At 45.8% G+C, this 14,496-nt stretch overlaps 1 protein-coding gene across 13 annotated transcripts in view; it reads left to right on the top strand.

The window, feature by feature from the left end:
* The window catches only part of gab1 (GRB2-associated binding protein 1), a 53,755-nt gene that overhangs the window by 3,141 nt on the left and 36,118 nt on the right, over positions 1-14,496 (top strand). The window contains exon 1 of one of the 13 annotated variants that reach the window (XM_076974944.1): positions 6,239-6,465. The exons of 10 other annotated variants lie outside the window; for them this stretch is intronic. The gene's annotated coding sequence lies outside the window, so the exon portion shown is untranslated. Of the gene's footprint in view, positions 1-6,238; positions 6,466-6,541; positions 6,695-10,153; positions 10,440-14,496 lie in introns of those variants that run through there. 2 more of the 13 variants (XM_076974946.1, XM_076974945.1) reach the window with 2 other exon arrangements.

The raw sequence follows: 14,496 nt of genomic DNA, 5'->3' as shown, positions 1-14,496 counted from the left end.
CAATCTCTGAATTGTATGGAGAGGTAGTGAAACTCCACACGTTGTAGTTTTGAATACCAAATGTATTACAAATGTTATTATAAAGATTCTCAGAAATGTAAATGAATCTTAAATCCTTTCTGTATCCTTCTTAGATGTTACATATTACACTTAATATAACATGTGTGGCCCTGCTATAGGTGGTTTTTGTCCTTGGTTTTCTGAGCTGGTCAGTTGCTCTCTGGTTGATGTATTGTTATTGTTGCTCAGACAGAAAACTTTTTTAGGCAGGGCGTTTGGGGCAGTTGTGCACTCCTCTTGCAGCTTTTGAAACTTTAGCATCAAGCTTTCCCACGATGCATAAGGAGTGGGGGGAAGGGTTGTGTGTAAGAGAGAAAGGAAATGAGGAATGTCTGGTTGTCTGTAGGCATACAACAGGCTGTTTCAGTAGTCATCTAGAATTCCTCTTGTCTTTTTATTCCTTTCAACAAGCTACTAGGAGCTGTTAACCACTTACAAACCTCACTACACCGGAAGCCATTACTCCTGTTGGTGCAAGCAGGTGCCTTTACTTCCTGCAGCGGGTGTCTGGGCAGTTACCAGCTTACTGCGCTACGTTGAATGGTTTTTCTTTACCTAATTAATTCATTTATTTACTTTAGGCAGAATTTAGTAAATCTGCTTAGGCAGTGAAAATGGGATCTCCTAACCTTCCTGTTCTAGCTCAGACAAGCAAGCTAAGAGCAAGGACAAACAGCCATTTGTATCTTCACTTATTGGCTTAGAAAGGTGTGGGTACAGGCAGTTTTTTTTTTTTACATGGGTCCTCTTTTTGTATTCATTTGTTTCTTTCCTTCTTTGTTGCTCTTACTCTTTCTTTCCTTTTGTCTTTCCCCACTACATTCTCTCGTTCTGTTTCTCTCCCTCCCTCCTACACCCCCCCCCCCCCCCCCCCTTACAGCCATTTGTGTTTTGTGCAGATCTGAAATGATGAGTAGTGATCCTGAAATGGATTCTCTTCTCAATAAATTATTAACTGCCTGTTACAAATACGAAGAAAAGAAAATGAAATATTAATGTACAAAATTTACAGCTAGCCTATTGGTGTAACTGCTTTTTTTCAACTTTTTAAATATATATTTAGTTATTTGTACCACACTTGACACTTGTGTTGCTATGATGGAGTTAGAAAAAAGTCATCATCATAGAAGAATGTTGCATTTTGTAGGTGTTGGAATACATCCTAAAGGAAACGTAAGGGCAATGCACATAAACCTTATGATTGGGTTATAAAGGCTCAGCTGAAAGCCTTACAGACCCCCATCATTGATACTTAACTGTACAAGTGGACTGCTAAGCTCCAGTTAGTCATAAAGGGATCAGCTGATTTTAAAGTGTCTTGAATAAGTGATCAGTTGCCTTTAAATGCAATGGCAACCCCCTACACTTGTAACACATCCAGTTGGAGCTGTGGGTTTGTCAGTATACAACCTTTAACTACCTGATTGTATGTAGGTCGTAGTGCACAGTGCCTGCTCCATTGCACACGTTTGCACCTGCCCGGAGAACCGTGGGAGTTCTGCTGAATTGCTGCGGATTTTCTCATTTCCACATGTTTACATAAACAATAGCCTACTAGCAGGGAACATGATCTACCTTCCGATAAACAATAGCAGAGCAGCAGTTATGGCCGAGTTGTTGGTGGCAGAGACCTCAAATGGCCATGGTGGGGCTGATGGATTTCGAGTCATCTTGTTAAATAGCTTCGCAATCCTCTGAAGCCGTTTTAAGGCACCTGCAGACAGTTTGGCATCTTGCAGGGACTTTTATGTTGACATGGTATAAATTCTGACCACACACTCTTTCCTGCAGATGAAAAGAGGGATTCTGGTGTATCAGGTGTGAGTTCCAGGTGTGAGGGAACAGGCCCCTGAGGCTATTCACACAAGCGCACACACACACACACACACACACACACACACACACACACACACACACACACACACACAAACACAACCATCTATGTATGTGCAGGATTTGTGCATATTTATTACACGAAATGGGTAATAGCTAAAGCCTGAATTCTGTAGACAACTTCTAAGAGGCCATCTCTTGATATTTGCAGTTTAATCATTCACAGGTCTGAACACCGATAGAATTTTCTTCAGTATTGTAGTAGCACTTTTTATCCTGGCGACATCTGGACTGACGTCCAGATCAGTCACACTTCAACGTCATCCTTGGTGTTTATCTGAAGCCCTCAAACTGACCACATGAGGAACATTGCTAATTATAGCTGCCCAGCAGGTCAGTTCCCTGAATGTGTCGATGACGATGATGATGATCGCTATGCTTAACGTCCTACGCACACGCTTAAAAAATGCTTTCATGATTTTCAGAGGAATTCATTGGCTGGTACTTATTTATGGTTTGAACCTCTCAGAAACCTGTTGCCATCACCGAGCTCTATAACTGGGAACTCCTGATCTGGAGTCTTGAATAAATGCAGGAGTCACCACTGAAATCGGCTCTGGTGTATCTCACAGGAAAGTTAAGTTTCTCCTAGAATAAACAGCGCCTGTTTGCATGTTGTCATCTGGTGAAAAGCTCTGCCTACTGCAGTTTGTAAACAGATGTCTTCTTTTATGTGCTGGGGATATTTGCTCAGCCTCTGTCCTTGCCTAGCTGGGATAAGATATAGTATAGGGTCCAATAGGGAGCAGTGAACTCATGCAGAGGGCTCCTGTTTTATTGTTCACTAGAATTCACTTTGTTGTAGCATTCTTCAGGGTGTGCTATAAATGTAAATAACCCAGTTTTAGGAATAAATCTTGAAACTTTTGAAATGGAAACTAACTTATAATGCGTTTATTAGACTAAACTGCTGTCTGGAAAGGATACACTAGGATGTGTCTACGAAGATGGAGATTGTTTAAATCAGAAACAATTATTTCTTATATACACACTTAGAATCAGTTATTTCTTGTATAAACAGTTAATTCAAAGTGAGATATTGCTTGTATAAACAGTTAAATCAGAATCAGTTATTTCTTATTGATGGGAATGTGGTTGTCCTTGTAATTACAGGAAGTGAGAGAAATGCTGTCTGATCCATTTTACTGCCAGTTTTGGCTGTTGTGATGATTTATGATGTGCTGACCTAGAGTCAGTTTTGTCTTTGATAATTTCATGAATTAAATTATTTGAGTGCAGAAGTAACATGTTCCACATCAGCACTAATATGCTGAGGTCTTTTACATGTGTGGTCACAGATGAAGTCCAGGGAGAACAGGAGTGCTTTTTGTCCCTGGAGTCTGTTATATGTTAGTGGAGTCATGGGTGTGCATGGGGTAAGAATAGATTTGTGCACTTTGAGGAGTGCTATTTTCAGAGCATACTTCCTCCCCACAAACATGCACAGATGGCCAAAGATGGTCCCTTTGGTCGACTTTAGGAATCCAGAGCAAGGCGACAAATGCATTTCTTCCACATGTCCAAAAATTAGAAACTGTTAGGCCATTTCGTTAGTTTCTACTTACATCAGTCTAATACAGAAGTTAAATAAATATGTCTTTAGAAACTCTGCTACTTCAGATGAAAGTTACATTTTGACACATCTGGTAAAAAAACAAAGTAATAATTTTTTTTTGTCTTCGTCTTGTTTTTAATTGAACAAGGCTGCGACAAGCCATGTTGTCAGCAGAGCACACAGCTACAGAAGCTACATGAACGCTTGCAATTTAGGTGCACATAATGGGACATTTATGTCCAGAGTAGACTGCCCTCCAGTTAAAAGTGGACTGAATTAATTTGGCTTGATGGCTGGAGAAGTCGTGGAGTTATTTAAGGGAAGTAATTGTGAGCAGCTACTATAAGATCACTACTTTTTGCATCCAGTAATGACTTTAATGGAGCTCTTGCTTTTCCGTCCCTTTGACCTTTTCTCCTAGCAGATGCATTCACAGCTCAAGTGCCATTTTAAGCAGTGCAACTTGAGCATGTGTAGTTTTATTTCTCTGTTAGTTTTACTGACTTATTATATTTGTGCCCGTCCCGAAGTACATATATCTTTGTGCCCATACCTACCTGTATTAATTATGTATGGACTTGAACCCACTCGTATTGGTTATTTTATGCACCCGTTTCCACCTGTTTTGATATGTGTCTGTCCACCTCATGCACTCGCCTTAATTTCATTTCCCAGTAGGCCACAGTGAACAGGAATGCAGACCTGTCAGCCCCCCCACCCCTCCACCCCCTCAACTTTTGTTTCTCTCGAGTAGCTGTGCAGCAGAAGGCCGATGCTCTCTGGTGTCTGAGTGGTGGAGCGATCGTTTCCCCTCTTTCTGCTGATGGCTACCAGATGGCTGGAGTGCACTCTCTCCCATCTCTCTCTTTCTCTCATTCTCTTGCCTTTTTTCACGTGCCTCTTTTACTCTTATGTTGGCTGAGAAGGTTGTTCCGAGTTCCCCACCTTTCCCCAGGGGCTCGGCTGCCTCTCGTGCCTTGTTGGGATGTCGTGTCCTCCTGAGCTTGTATCTGTAGTAAGAGCGACTGGGCTTAGCATTGGTTTGGCTGAGTGTGATCTGTTCCCAGCAAGTCTTCTCCACCCCTGTCACATACACGTCCTGCTTTGCACCCCCAGCACAGGTTTGCTGAGCCTTTGGAATGCTGAGTGGCCAAAGGCCATTGTTTTTTAATTAAAGCCCAGTGCTCCCAGTTAAAGGGAAACTCCACCAGTTTTGCAAAACATCATCATTCACTGGTGTAGATGTAAACAAAGTGATTAAAATTGTGTTGGTGTGCAAGTGGATGCATATTTAGAGAGAAACATACCATGGCTATAATGGCTATAAATGTTGTTACATTATTGCACAAAATGGTTACAAATTTCTTGACGCTCTTGACATTGTTTTGTGGTGGTTTGTTTATGTCTGAAATGTATTTTTATTATAAGCTATTTCATTCATATATCCTTTCAAACAAAGAACAGATTAATGTGTGCAAGCAAACATGTTTTTGTTTTTCTGGCCTGTAGCTACTAGCTTGCAGCAAGGCTAATGACCTTTAATTTACGGGTCATTGGTTATTGTTGCAGTTTTGTTGCACATTTTGGAGAATAGCAGAGAATGCCAAGGACCTTGAGGAGGCCTGTTTCCAAAACGATTAACTGTATGCGACACACACAGTACTGTTTTCTCTCCATTTATTTTTGTATCTTGGCACAACACAGCTCACCACCATGCTGAACTGTGGTCTGTCACTGCGGCTCTGATGAATATTCACATAGGAGTTTTGTTGACACCTGCGACCCCGCCTACCCTACTATACAAAATACAAATGCAGTATTATTTTACCATTTACTAGCATGACATAAAAATGATTAAACATGTATGTTCACTGGTCATTTTAGATAGCATGTATCTGTAATCTAGACATCTGTGTCAATTTCTCAGATGCAGTTTACTCCAAAACAACCGTTTACATTAAATTTTATAGTATCCCAGTCAATAAAGATTAATTGTGTAGTCTCCATGTTCTGGGGCTGTGTTTACATTCCCCTTCAGACTCTCGGACACAGCAGCCTAGGCAAAATACTCCAAATGCTTGCAAAACATTTCACACCTATATTTTGTCCTCCAGTCATCCTAGTACCTTCTTATCTGCGGGTTTTGAAAACCGACGTGAAGTGATCGGATGTAAAAGGAAGACGTAGCATAGACAAACGAGTCTGTCGGCTGATGTGCTGCCAGTCTCTGTTTCTCATGCGGACTGGGTTGAGTGAAAGTGGGGGTGGTTCAGTTGCAGTAGATGCACACTGCTTGACCGTTAGCTGGCCGGCGCTTGGCTCGGCTGCTGCCGGTGGTCGAGGGGTTCCTGGCGTGTACTGGGGCTGCGTGTGAGGGATGTGGAGGGTTTGAGTGCAGAGGAGAGGGCAGCCTAGAGACATGCTGAGAAATGCCACTGTTGCCCTGCGCAATGTCTCAGCTTAATGTGAGGCTGCATAGTCCTGACCTCTTTTGTTACCACCTAGCCAACTGTGTGTGTGTGTGTGTGTGTGTGTGTGTGTGTGTGTGTGTGTGTGTGTGTGTGTGTGTGTAGAAATGGGTGGGGTGATGGGGGGCTCTCTGTGATGGTCCCCTGTGACAGTGCTGCACTCACCCTGATTGCATTACAGGACTTCTGCACAGCATGGCTCGATAGCTTTGCCCTGGCGTGGTGCCAACACAGATACTTTTTGTGTGTGTGTGTTTGCAATGTGCATGTGCGCTTGTGCATGCGCGGGTAATAGAGAGAGAGTTGCACACTTCCAGTGAAGACCTTTCAGTGTTTGTGTGCGCACTACTTTGGAACCTGAGGAGTGGTTCACACTACCCTGTTTGCTGACGGGTGGTGCTGGACTCCACCTGATTTACTCCGACTGTTTGTATCAGCAGCCGGCTCCATTCAACTCACAGAGCTGGGATTAAACCCTACTGTTCCAAGGTCAGTTTTCCTCTCTGGTGTGTTATTTTTTTATTCCTAGTTCTGGCCAAACTCTTGGCTGCGCTCGACTGGGACAGTTTGCCGGTTTGACAGAGCGTGTCAAGTCAGCGTCTCCTGGCGCTCAGTTGGGGATTTGAGGGAGAGCAGGTGCTGCCACACTCATGGGCTAGATTTGATTTGATGAGCTGAGAGTTTCCCAGGATACCCATTTTCACAGCTTCCGCTCACGGTAAGGCCATCAGTGTCTTATACACGGTTATGATCTTGTCCCCAGTGCCACTGGCTAACTGGATTTTCGATGCTCCTGTCAGAATTGACAGATCAGTGTTGTTCTTTTGAGCTTTCTTTGTTCACTTATGTGTAGTCATGTGTAATACATTATATATAACTTAAGCATATGGATCTCATTAGTAGTGTTTGAGATTTTTGTATTCTGTACATAAATGTAGTAGCATAGTAGTCAGTAGCATATAACTTTTTTATTTAATCCAATTGTTTTTAGTTGATCAGAATGCTTGACTTCACCTTTTATAATAAGTACTTTGCAACCTTTTTCTTTTCGTCCTCAAAAACCCTATTTGTACATTTGTTGTGGCTGACCGAGATGTGTCATATGGCTGTTGCTATTATTATCATCATTGCTGCTGTTTTATACTAAAGTTCCTGTGTGAGATCTTGGGCCAGGGGGGTTTTGGTACCAGGGGGGTTTTGGTACCAGGGGGGTTTTGGTACCAGGGGGGTTTTGGTACCAGGAGGTTTTGGTACCAGGGGGTTTTTGGCTGGTGGGTGTGGCAAGTGGGGGCTATGGGCTGTAAGAGGCGGATTGTTTCCAAGCCGACTGCTGCTCCGGTCATGCGCACCCAGACGAGTCAGACCAGAGGAATGTGTCGAATGCAAACGCCACGGCTTTGACAAAGGCATGTGACTTTCGACGGGAGCACGTGCAGTCAGACCACTACAGTACTGACCTTTTTCCACCAGACTAACTGCCTCTATGGTAGCGTCATGGGGCAGTGAGAGAGGGCAAATTCAGGAGAAGATGACAACAGAGACTCTGTGTGTGTGTGTGTGTGTGTGTGTGTGTGTGTGTGTGTGTGTGTGTGTGGGGGGGGGCGCATGCGTATCTTCTCCATTACTGCATCTCTCACATTTGTGATGTCATCCTTCTTTCCAAATGCCACATTGCCATCTTGGTCCGATTACCACACGCGCACCGCTCCGTGGGGTACTCCCCAGGCAGATCCTGCCTGTAACCCTTGACCTTTGGAATTTCTTTTAACAAACTCCTGCCTATGGAGCAATTGAAACTGGTGACATGCAGTGGTTATTTTGAGTCACTGTTTCTACGTAAGAGTTCTATACCATACACCATAACTCAGAGTTCAAAGTGGGAATCTGTGGGGTGTGTGAAGTCTGCATAACCACTGACCAACAGCACCTAACAGCTGAGGAATGCTTTGATAGGTTTGATTCCACAAACCTCTGGGAAGCACAAGGGTGCACAGCTCTCTGGTGGGGGCGGAGTTTACAGAATGTCCCCTCAGAGCAGACATAGTCGCGCAGGCAGTCCCGTGCACTGATCCGAAAGATCTACAACCTCGTGCGTCGTAAAAATGCTCATTGGTTTTATTAGGAAAATATGTGCTATGTGTTTCTGGCTCATTGTTGTGGGATTATAAATGGGTTGGGGTGCGTGCGTGTGTGCGTGTGTGTGTGTGTGTGTGTGTGTGTGTGTGTGTGTGTGTGTGCATGCGCGTGCGTGCATTTGTTCAGAATTGAGATGCATTCCATCAGCTCATAGAAGAGGCAGCTGTGACACTCTAGGCAGTGATATTATGGTCTGTCTCTATGTATGGGAGCAGCGGAGGGAGCCAGGCCGTGCAGCTCTATGTATAGCACTGCTCTGCACCTCTCTCTGCTCCAAGTAAGGCTCTCCTGTCTCCCATGGCCTGGGGCCTGCCTTTAGCTCCATTAGAGCTGATGGCTCTTTTCAGCGTTCCTGTTATGTGAATTAGGTTTTTACAAAGCTTCAGTTTAACACCTGCGCTTTGTCACATGCTGATCGTGTTTCCACAGGGCGTTTCACATGTCGGATTCCTTCTGATTACAAAAGGCAAGATTAAGGATGAAGGCCGTTCAGTTGTGGGTTTACACAGCGACTGACATTATATTAAACTACCAAACGGTCATGTCTTTGAAGAACTTAAGAGCAAAAACTCTGGCCAAGTCGGTTTAATTTGATGGTCGTGAAACCCTACCCACTTCTGGAGTGTAGAATGGGCAGTTTGACAAGCCTTGATCAATAATTGCTGTGTTGAATCTGTTGTGTGAAATTTGGGGCCTCTGCTCTGGACTACTTTGCTGATCAGCTTAATATTTACATTTATGCTACCAGTTTTTCCTCCACACGTCCCAACATAGCTAGCTGGAGGTTGCCTGACCCTCCATACTGTCTCATTCCTGGTCTGGTCATTCAGGTCATGTCAGTATGCTGTAGCACATCACAGGCTCTTAATAAGGGAAACAACCCTGCCATTGCTTACGTCTTCTCGTATTCTATCTCTCTCCTTTTCTCTCCCCCTCTGACTGTATGTGTGCCATGTACCAGTAATGCCTGAAAGCTTCTAACGGTTAATAATACTGATTATGTTCCATATTGATTAATTTGACATATCTGGATTAAATAGAGAGGGCCCTTCCTTATTACACACCTGCTTGAGTACCCCAGACATGCACACTGACCTATTTGGACATACAGTTTGGACATTTAGACATCTTCCGAACATGAGGAATTGAAAGCTCTCCGAAAAGCATGGTGCTTGAAGAGGATTTTAGCCCTGCACCCGAGAAAGGCCTGTCCCGGCATGGCACGCCTAATGCAAACGAAGCGTGGACGGCCGTGCCACTCGCTCAGCTCAGGCAAGTCTGTTTAGTGGCGTCCCCCACGACGTCCTGCATCCTGCACGCCCGGCCACACGTGCGCTCGGCCCTTCAAAGACTTTGCCGCAGTGGTCGGACGGCCGTAGACTGGTGGATGCCCGGCAGCAGAACCGGGGTTGTTGGTCACTTATCTAATCAGAGCAGGAGAAGTGTGCTGAGGACATGCGGGGACACGGCGTCTGTTGGCTTATCTCTCCGTGGCATGTCTGTCCATTTCCTGAGTGGCTCTCTCTTCCTTAGTTCTCGAGGTACAATTGGATTTGGATGTGATCGAGCTGAGCCTGGCTGCAGAATGTGATTTGGTGGGCTTAGTCTGAGGCTTCTGCCATGCTAGTTAAAGCCAAATGATGGACCGCCACAGATTATACTGCCAGTACCTGGAGCCTGTGCTAATATGTGCTGCCTGTATTTAACTGTTAGTCTATCCAAAGAACACACCACTAATGAACTTTAGTATTATGCACAGGAGTATTTTGGCTTGTTTGCCTTTAGGTTTGCACTCCAGCTGCACAGCTGCTTTGATGGAGTTCCCTCTGAGCAGTGTGTAATTGTGCAAGCAGTGAAGTGGGCAGTGTCCCACCCCGCAGGCTGCTAGGGGGGTGTGGAAATGAAGGTGGGAATGTAAGATAGGGGGCACTGTCAGGGGCCGGTGAGTATTTTTGGGGCAGACTCACTGCGGCCCTGCTTTAAAGATTTCAAAAATCGTTGTGGGGGATTGCCTCATGCTCTTGCTCTCTCTCGCTCTCTCTCTCTCTCTCGCTCTCTCTCTCTCTCTCTCTCTCTCTCTCTCACTCTCCCTCTCTCACTCTCACTCTGCCCCTTCCTCCATTCCACCCCCTCCTCGTTATTTTCAGTCCATTGTGTCTACTTCCTGTGGGTCAGGGGTTATTGGAGCAGGGAGTTGCAGCTTGGCTACAGGGAGAGCCAGAGAATGAGAGAAGGAGTAAGGGAGAGAACTTTGAGAGACTTGGAGCACCACCAGCACGAAGCCACGCTTTTCTCCGCTGCTCTAGAGTAGCAACCACTCTGAACAGGTAAATGCCTGCTGGGATCTTACAGTGACATTGTTCTACGCATCCGCTTCATGTTGCTCTGTGTACTGTGTCGTTTGCCAGCTTGCCAGAGCTTATCCTGTTTTGGTACGGGGCACATTTTGTTTGCCAGCGATGCTTAAGAATTGTCTCCCCCATGGAGAACGCTGGCGTGCGTGCATGTAAGTATGTGTGCGTGCACGTGTGTGTGTGTGTGTGTGTGTGTGTGTGTGTGTGCGGTGCTTCTCTCAGGTTTGCGACCTCGTGATACACAGAGGATGGGTTCACGATCGGTTTGAACACCTTCCTCGTGTAGGATGAAACCTTCCTGAGAACCGCCATGTTGGAGTTATGCTTGTGGAGGGAGGAGGGCTCCTCCCGCCTGCATCTCTGTGCTGTTGGTCCAGGACTGTTGGCGTACTGAGGTGCTGTGTGCGCTCCTTCTGCACCACTCAGTCATGCATGCAAACTTGCTCTGCTAATTTTCAGCGACACTGTGTCCATCTGAATCATGTCCAGGGCCTGGATAAGTTTGGGAAGTTTGAGGTGTTGACTTTGTCTTTGGACTAATGGTGAATAACGATTGTACCTGTTATTAGAATGCCATTGTGCTGTGATATTTAAGTTTCCATTTAAAAAAAAGGTTTGGTTTAGACTTTTTATTTTAAAATAACATTCCTTGCACAAAGTGAACAACATGAACATACTCTTAACAGCTTCACCTTGGCAGTGTGGGGCAGGTCTGAAACAGGGCTGTGATGTCCTCTTAAAGGAGAACTATGCTCGCTAACACGTGTGACCCACGTGGTGGGCTACCCTAGACCATTCAGTGGGTCTGGTGTAGCACATGCATGTTTCTGGAGTTTTTTTTACAGGCTTTTACAACTTCCAGTGTTCCTCTTTTTGCACCTACACACTGAAGGATGTAGAGGCTCCACTGTATGGAGAAAGCAGCCCTTTCTCCTACACCCTTACAAACACATGCATGGGCGCACACACAATCACACGGGTCTAAAGTTAGATGTGTCCAGCCATGTAGCACACAAGTGTGACAATGGAGGCAAAACAGGAAGTCTTTTTCTCAGTGTGTGTGTTGGGAACAGATGACCAGGAAGATAAAAACACCAGCAAAGTGGAAACTTGCAGGCAGCTTCCATCACCCCACCATGCACCCCCCCCCCCCCCCCCATCAGCGAGCGTGTGCCTGTTAAATTAGACCCCTTTTCCTGTATCAAAGGAGCATCACTGAGCTCTGTGCACAGAACTGCAGGAAATGAACTCCAGTCTCCTGCAGTGTTTGTGTTTGTGAGAGTGTGTGTGTGTGTGTGAGAGAGAGAATGTGTGTGTGCCCATTTTAGACTGTTCTCTCTGCTGCGCTCCTTCTTTCATGCATGCTGTGTTAATGTTTAAACCCCGGCTCTCTCTTCCTCTGGCACCCCCCCCCCCCCCCCCCCCTTGCCTATCCACTGCCCGGTTAATGCCTCACTTACTCCTGCATTTGAAGCCCACTGCAAGCTGTCTGGAGGTGCTTTGCGCCCCTGTGTTTGTGCCCTCAGCTGGGGCTTCTAGAGGAGGGCAGTGGAGTGAAAGCTGGAAGACAGGCCCATGCCATCCTCCTGCCTCCGCTGTCCTGGGACTGCCATTCACCTGGCACGGCCATTCTCCAGGGACTGCTATCATCTTCAGGATTCCTGACACCTTCACACACTCTTTTTATCCCTCATTTTGCTCCATTGTCACACTGGCAATGATTCGGAATGAAACATTAGCCGGACGACTTGGTGAAAGCGGACGCGTGCCGAATGGACCAACTCTTTACCTGTTAATGTTTTAAGGAATCTTATGATCCAGGGTCTCTTGACTTGAACATAATTACACCCATTGGATGTCTCTGAACAAATCCAGATTTGTCCTCTCATAACTTGCAGCTGGTCTTGGAGCTGAACCCCTGTGCTGGGTGGAGCTTTCCAGCTAGTTGAAGATCTGCACAGGACCGAGGCTCAAGGAACTCTTAACTCTGAACTCAGAGTCCCTCACTCTGAGCTGCTGGCTCCTGGTCTCCCGCTCACACTTGCACAGAAAGTATGAATCCCGACTCAAGTGAGGAGGAAACTCTTCTGCTGAGCTCTGCCTGCTGATTGCTGAGTAATGCTTTGGATTTTGTCAGAGCGCTAGCTGGCTGAATCTTGCCAGTTGGACTTGTGCATATGTCAGAGTGCTATGTTGACCCTGACAATGCTCCACTACAGCAGCGGTTGTGCCCAGTTCTCTGCTGGGTTACTGTAAGGCCACCTTCTCCTGCTGCGGACAGCGGGTCTCTCCGGTGTTTCTGGTGTTGTCTAAAGTGTGGGCTATTTACACAGCTGGAGCTCCTCTTCAGGCTGTGGGTGCTGGTCTTCCCCTCCGACGTCACCGAGCAGATGGTCTTCAGCTCAGCCACTCCCTTGCTGACCTTCCTTAGACTGGGGTTCACTTTATCCTCTTGTTTCTCTGTTTGGCACCTCTTCAGTTCTGTGGGTTTTTAAATTTCATAAATAAAATGGACTCATTGATGCCTTTTTATACCTTATGATCTTAACCTGTTGACCCAGAGCTGGGTGTGCAGGTCTTTGAGAGAGTGGGTGTGATCGTGGACTGGTGTGTAGGCAGGACCTGTGTTATCACACGTCATGGGTGAGAGTGCTGGTCTCGTTCCAGTGGCCTCTCTTAATGAACAAAGACTCTGAGGCTGGGTGTTCTTATGGGTGGGACGACACAGCTGTCTCCAAGGTTGTTCGGATTAGGGTCAGAGCGCATTCCTTTATTCCTAAACCCCCCCCCCCCTACATTTCACTCACTCATTCACTCACACTCATTCTCTGCCTTCTATGTTCCAATGCTGCATTCCATGTTCCATGTTAATGTGTGGGGAGTTTTCCAGGTTCCCTTAAGAAAGTCCTGAGTCATGTATTTGGCATGGTTGGGAAGCTGGAATTTGTTTCTGAAGGAGTGGAGTGGTTGCCTGGTTCGGAATTCCGGGGAGGAGGGGGGGGGGTGTGTGTGTGTGTGTGTGTGTGTGTGTGTGTGTGTGTGTGTGTGTGTGTGTGTGTGTGTGTGTGTGTGTGTGTGTGTGTGTGTGTGTGTGTGTGTGTGTGTGTGTGTGTGTGTGTGTGTGTGTGTGTGTGTGTGTGTGTGTGTGTGTGTGTGTGTGTGTGTGTGTGTGTGTGTGTGTTTCCTCCTCTCATGTGCTTCACACAGACAGTAAAACAAAGGTGCTCAAAAGTGGTAGGCAGTGGACTCATTTATTTTGAAAAAATGTTGGGTTTCAGTATTAGCTAATGTAGAAATGAATATTTGGGATTTCATATTTCAATTGTAATTATAAATGTAAGTCTACAAATTGTGGAGAGATGAGCTGTAACATAACATTAGTTTCTCCCAGGATTCATTCGAGTTCTGGTTAGCAAAGGTATTCTGTGTGTAGCCACGGTGGTTTGTTCACTCAACATCTGGCACTAAATACCAAAACAACAGCAAGTATTTAGCAAGAGGTCCAAGTCCAGCTGACTTTTTTTTTCAATGCTCTTATCCAGTTCCAATATTAATTTCCTTCTTACAAATCCCCACTGATATCATGTCATTGTATTCTGAATTGGGGGAGGCGTGTTGGATAAGGACATCTCTGCATGCACTCCTACACTACAGGAGGACGGGAGAGAGCAGGGCCATTTCACAGGAGTTGGGCCCATCGTACGGCTGCTTGTGTGTGACCTGGCTGCTTGGTAGCATAAGGACCACACACACACACACACACACACACACACACACACACACACTCCCACACACACACACACACCACCACCACCACCACCTACCCACACACACACACACACACACACACACGCGCACGCACGTTTGGATTGACATTGGAAGTTTTTGAAAATAGGAGTGGAGAGTGTGGTGAGAGGATTCATTCATTTGCCACGGCTTCAGTGGTGTCCCTCTTGATGTTTTAAGGATTTATACAGCCAGATTGTATTGTGCAAGTTTTAAGAATACTGCTCAATTCTCACTACTCCAG

The sequence above is a fragment of the Brachyhypopomus gauderio genome, chromosome 15, assembly GCF_052324685.1.
Source record: "Brachyhypopomus gauderio isolate BG-103 chromosome 15, BGAUD_0.2, whole genome shotgun sequence".
Lineage (NCBI taxonomy): Eukaryota > Metazoa > Chordata > Actinopteri > Gymnotiformes > Hypopomidae > Brachyhypopomus > Brachyhypopomus gauderio.
This window is presented reverse-complemented; position numbering and strand designations above follow the sequence as displayed.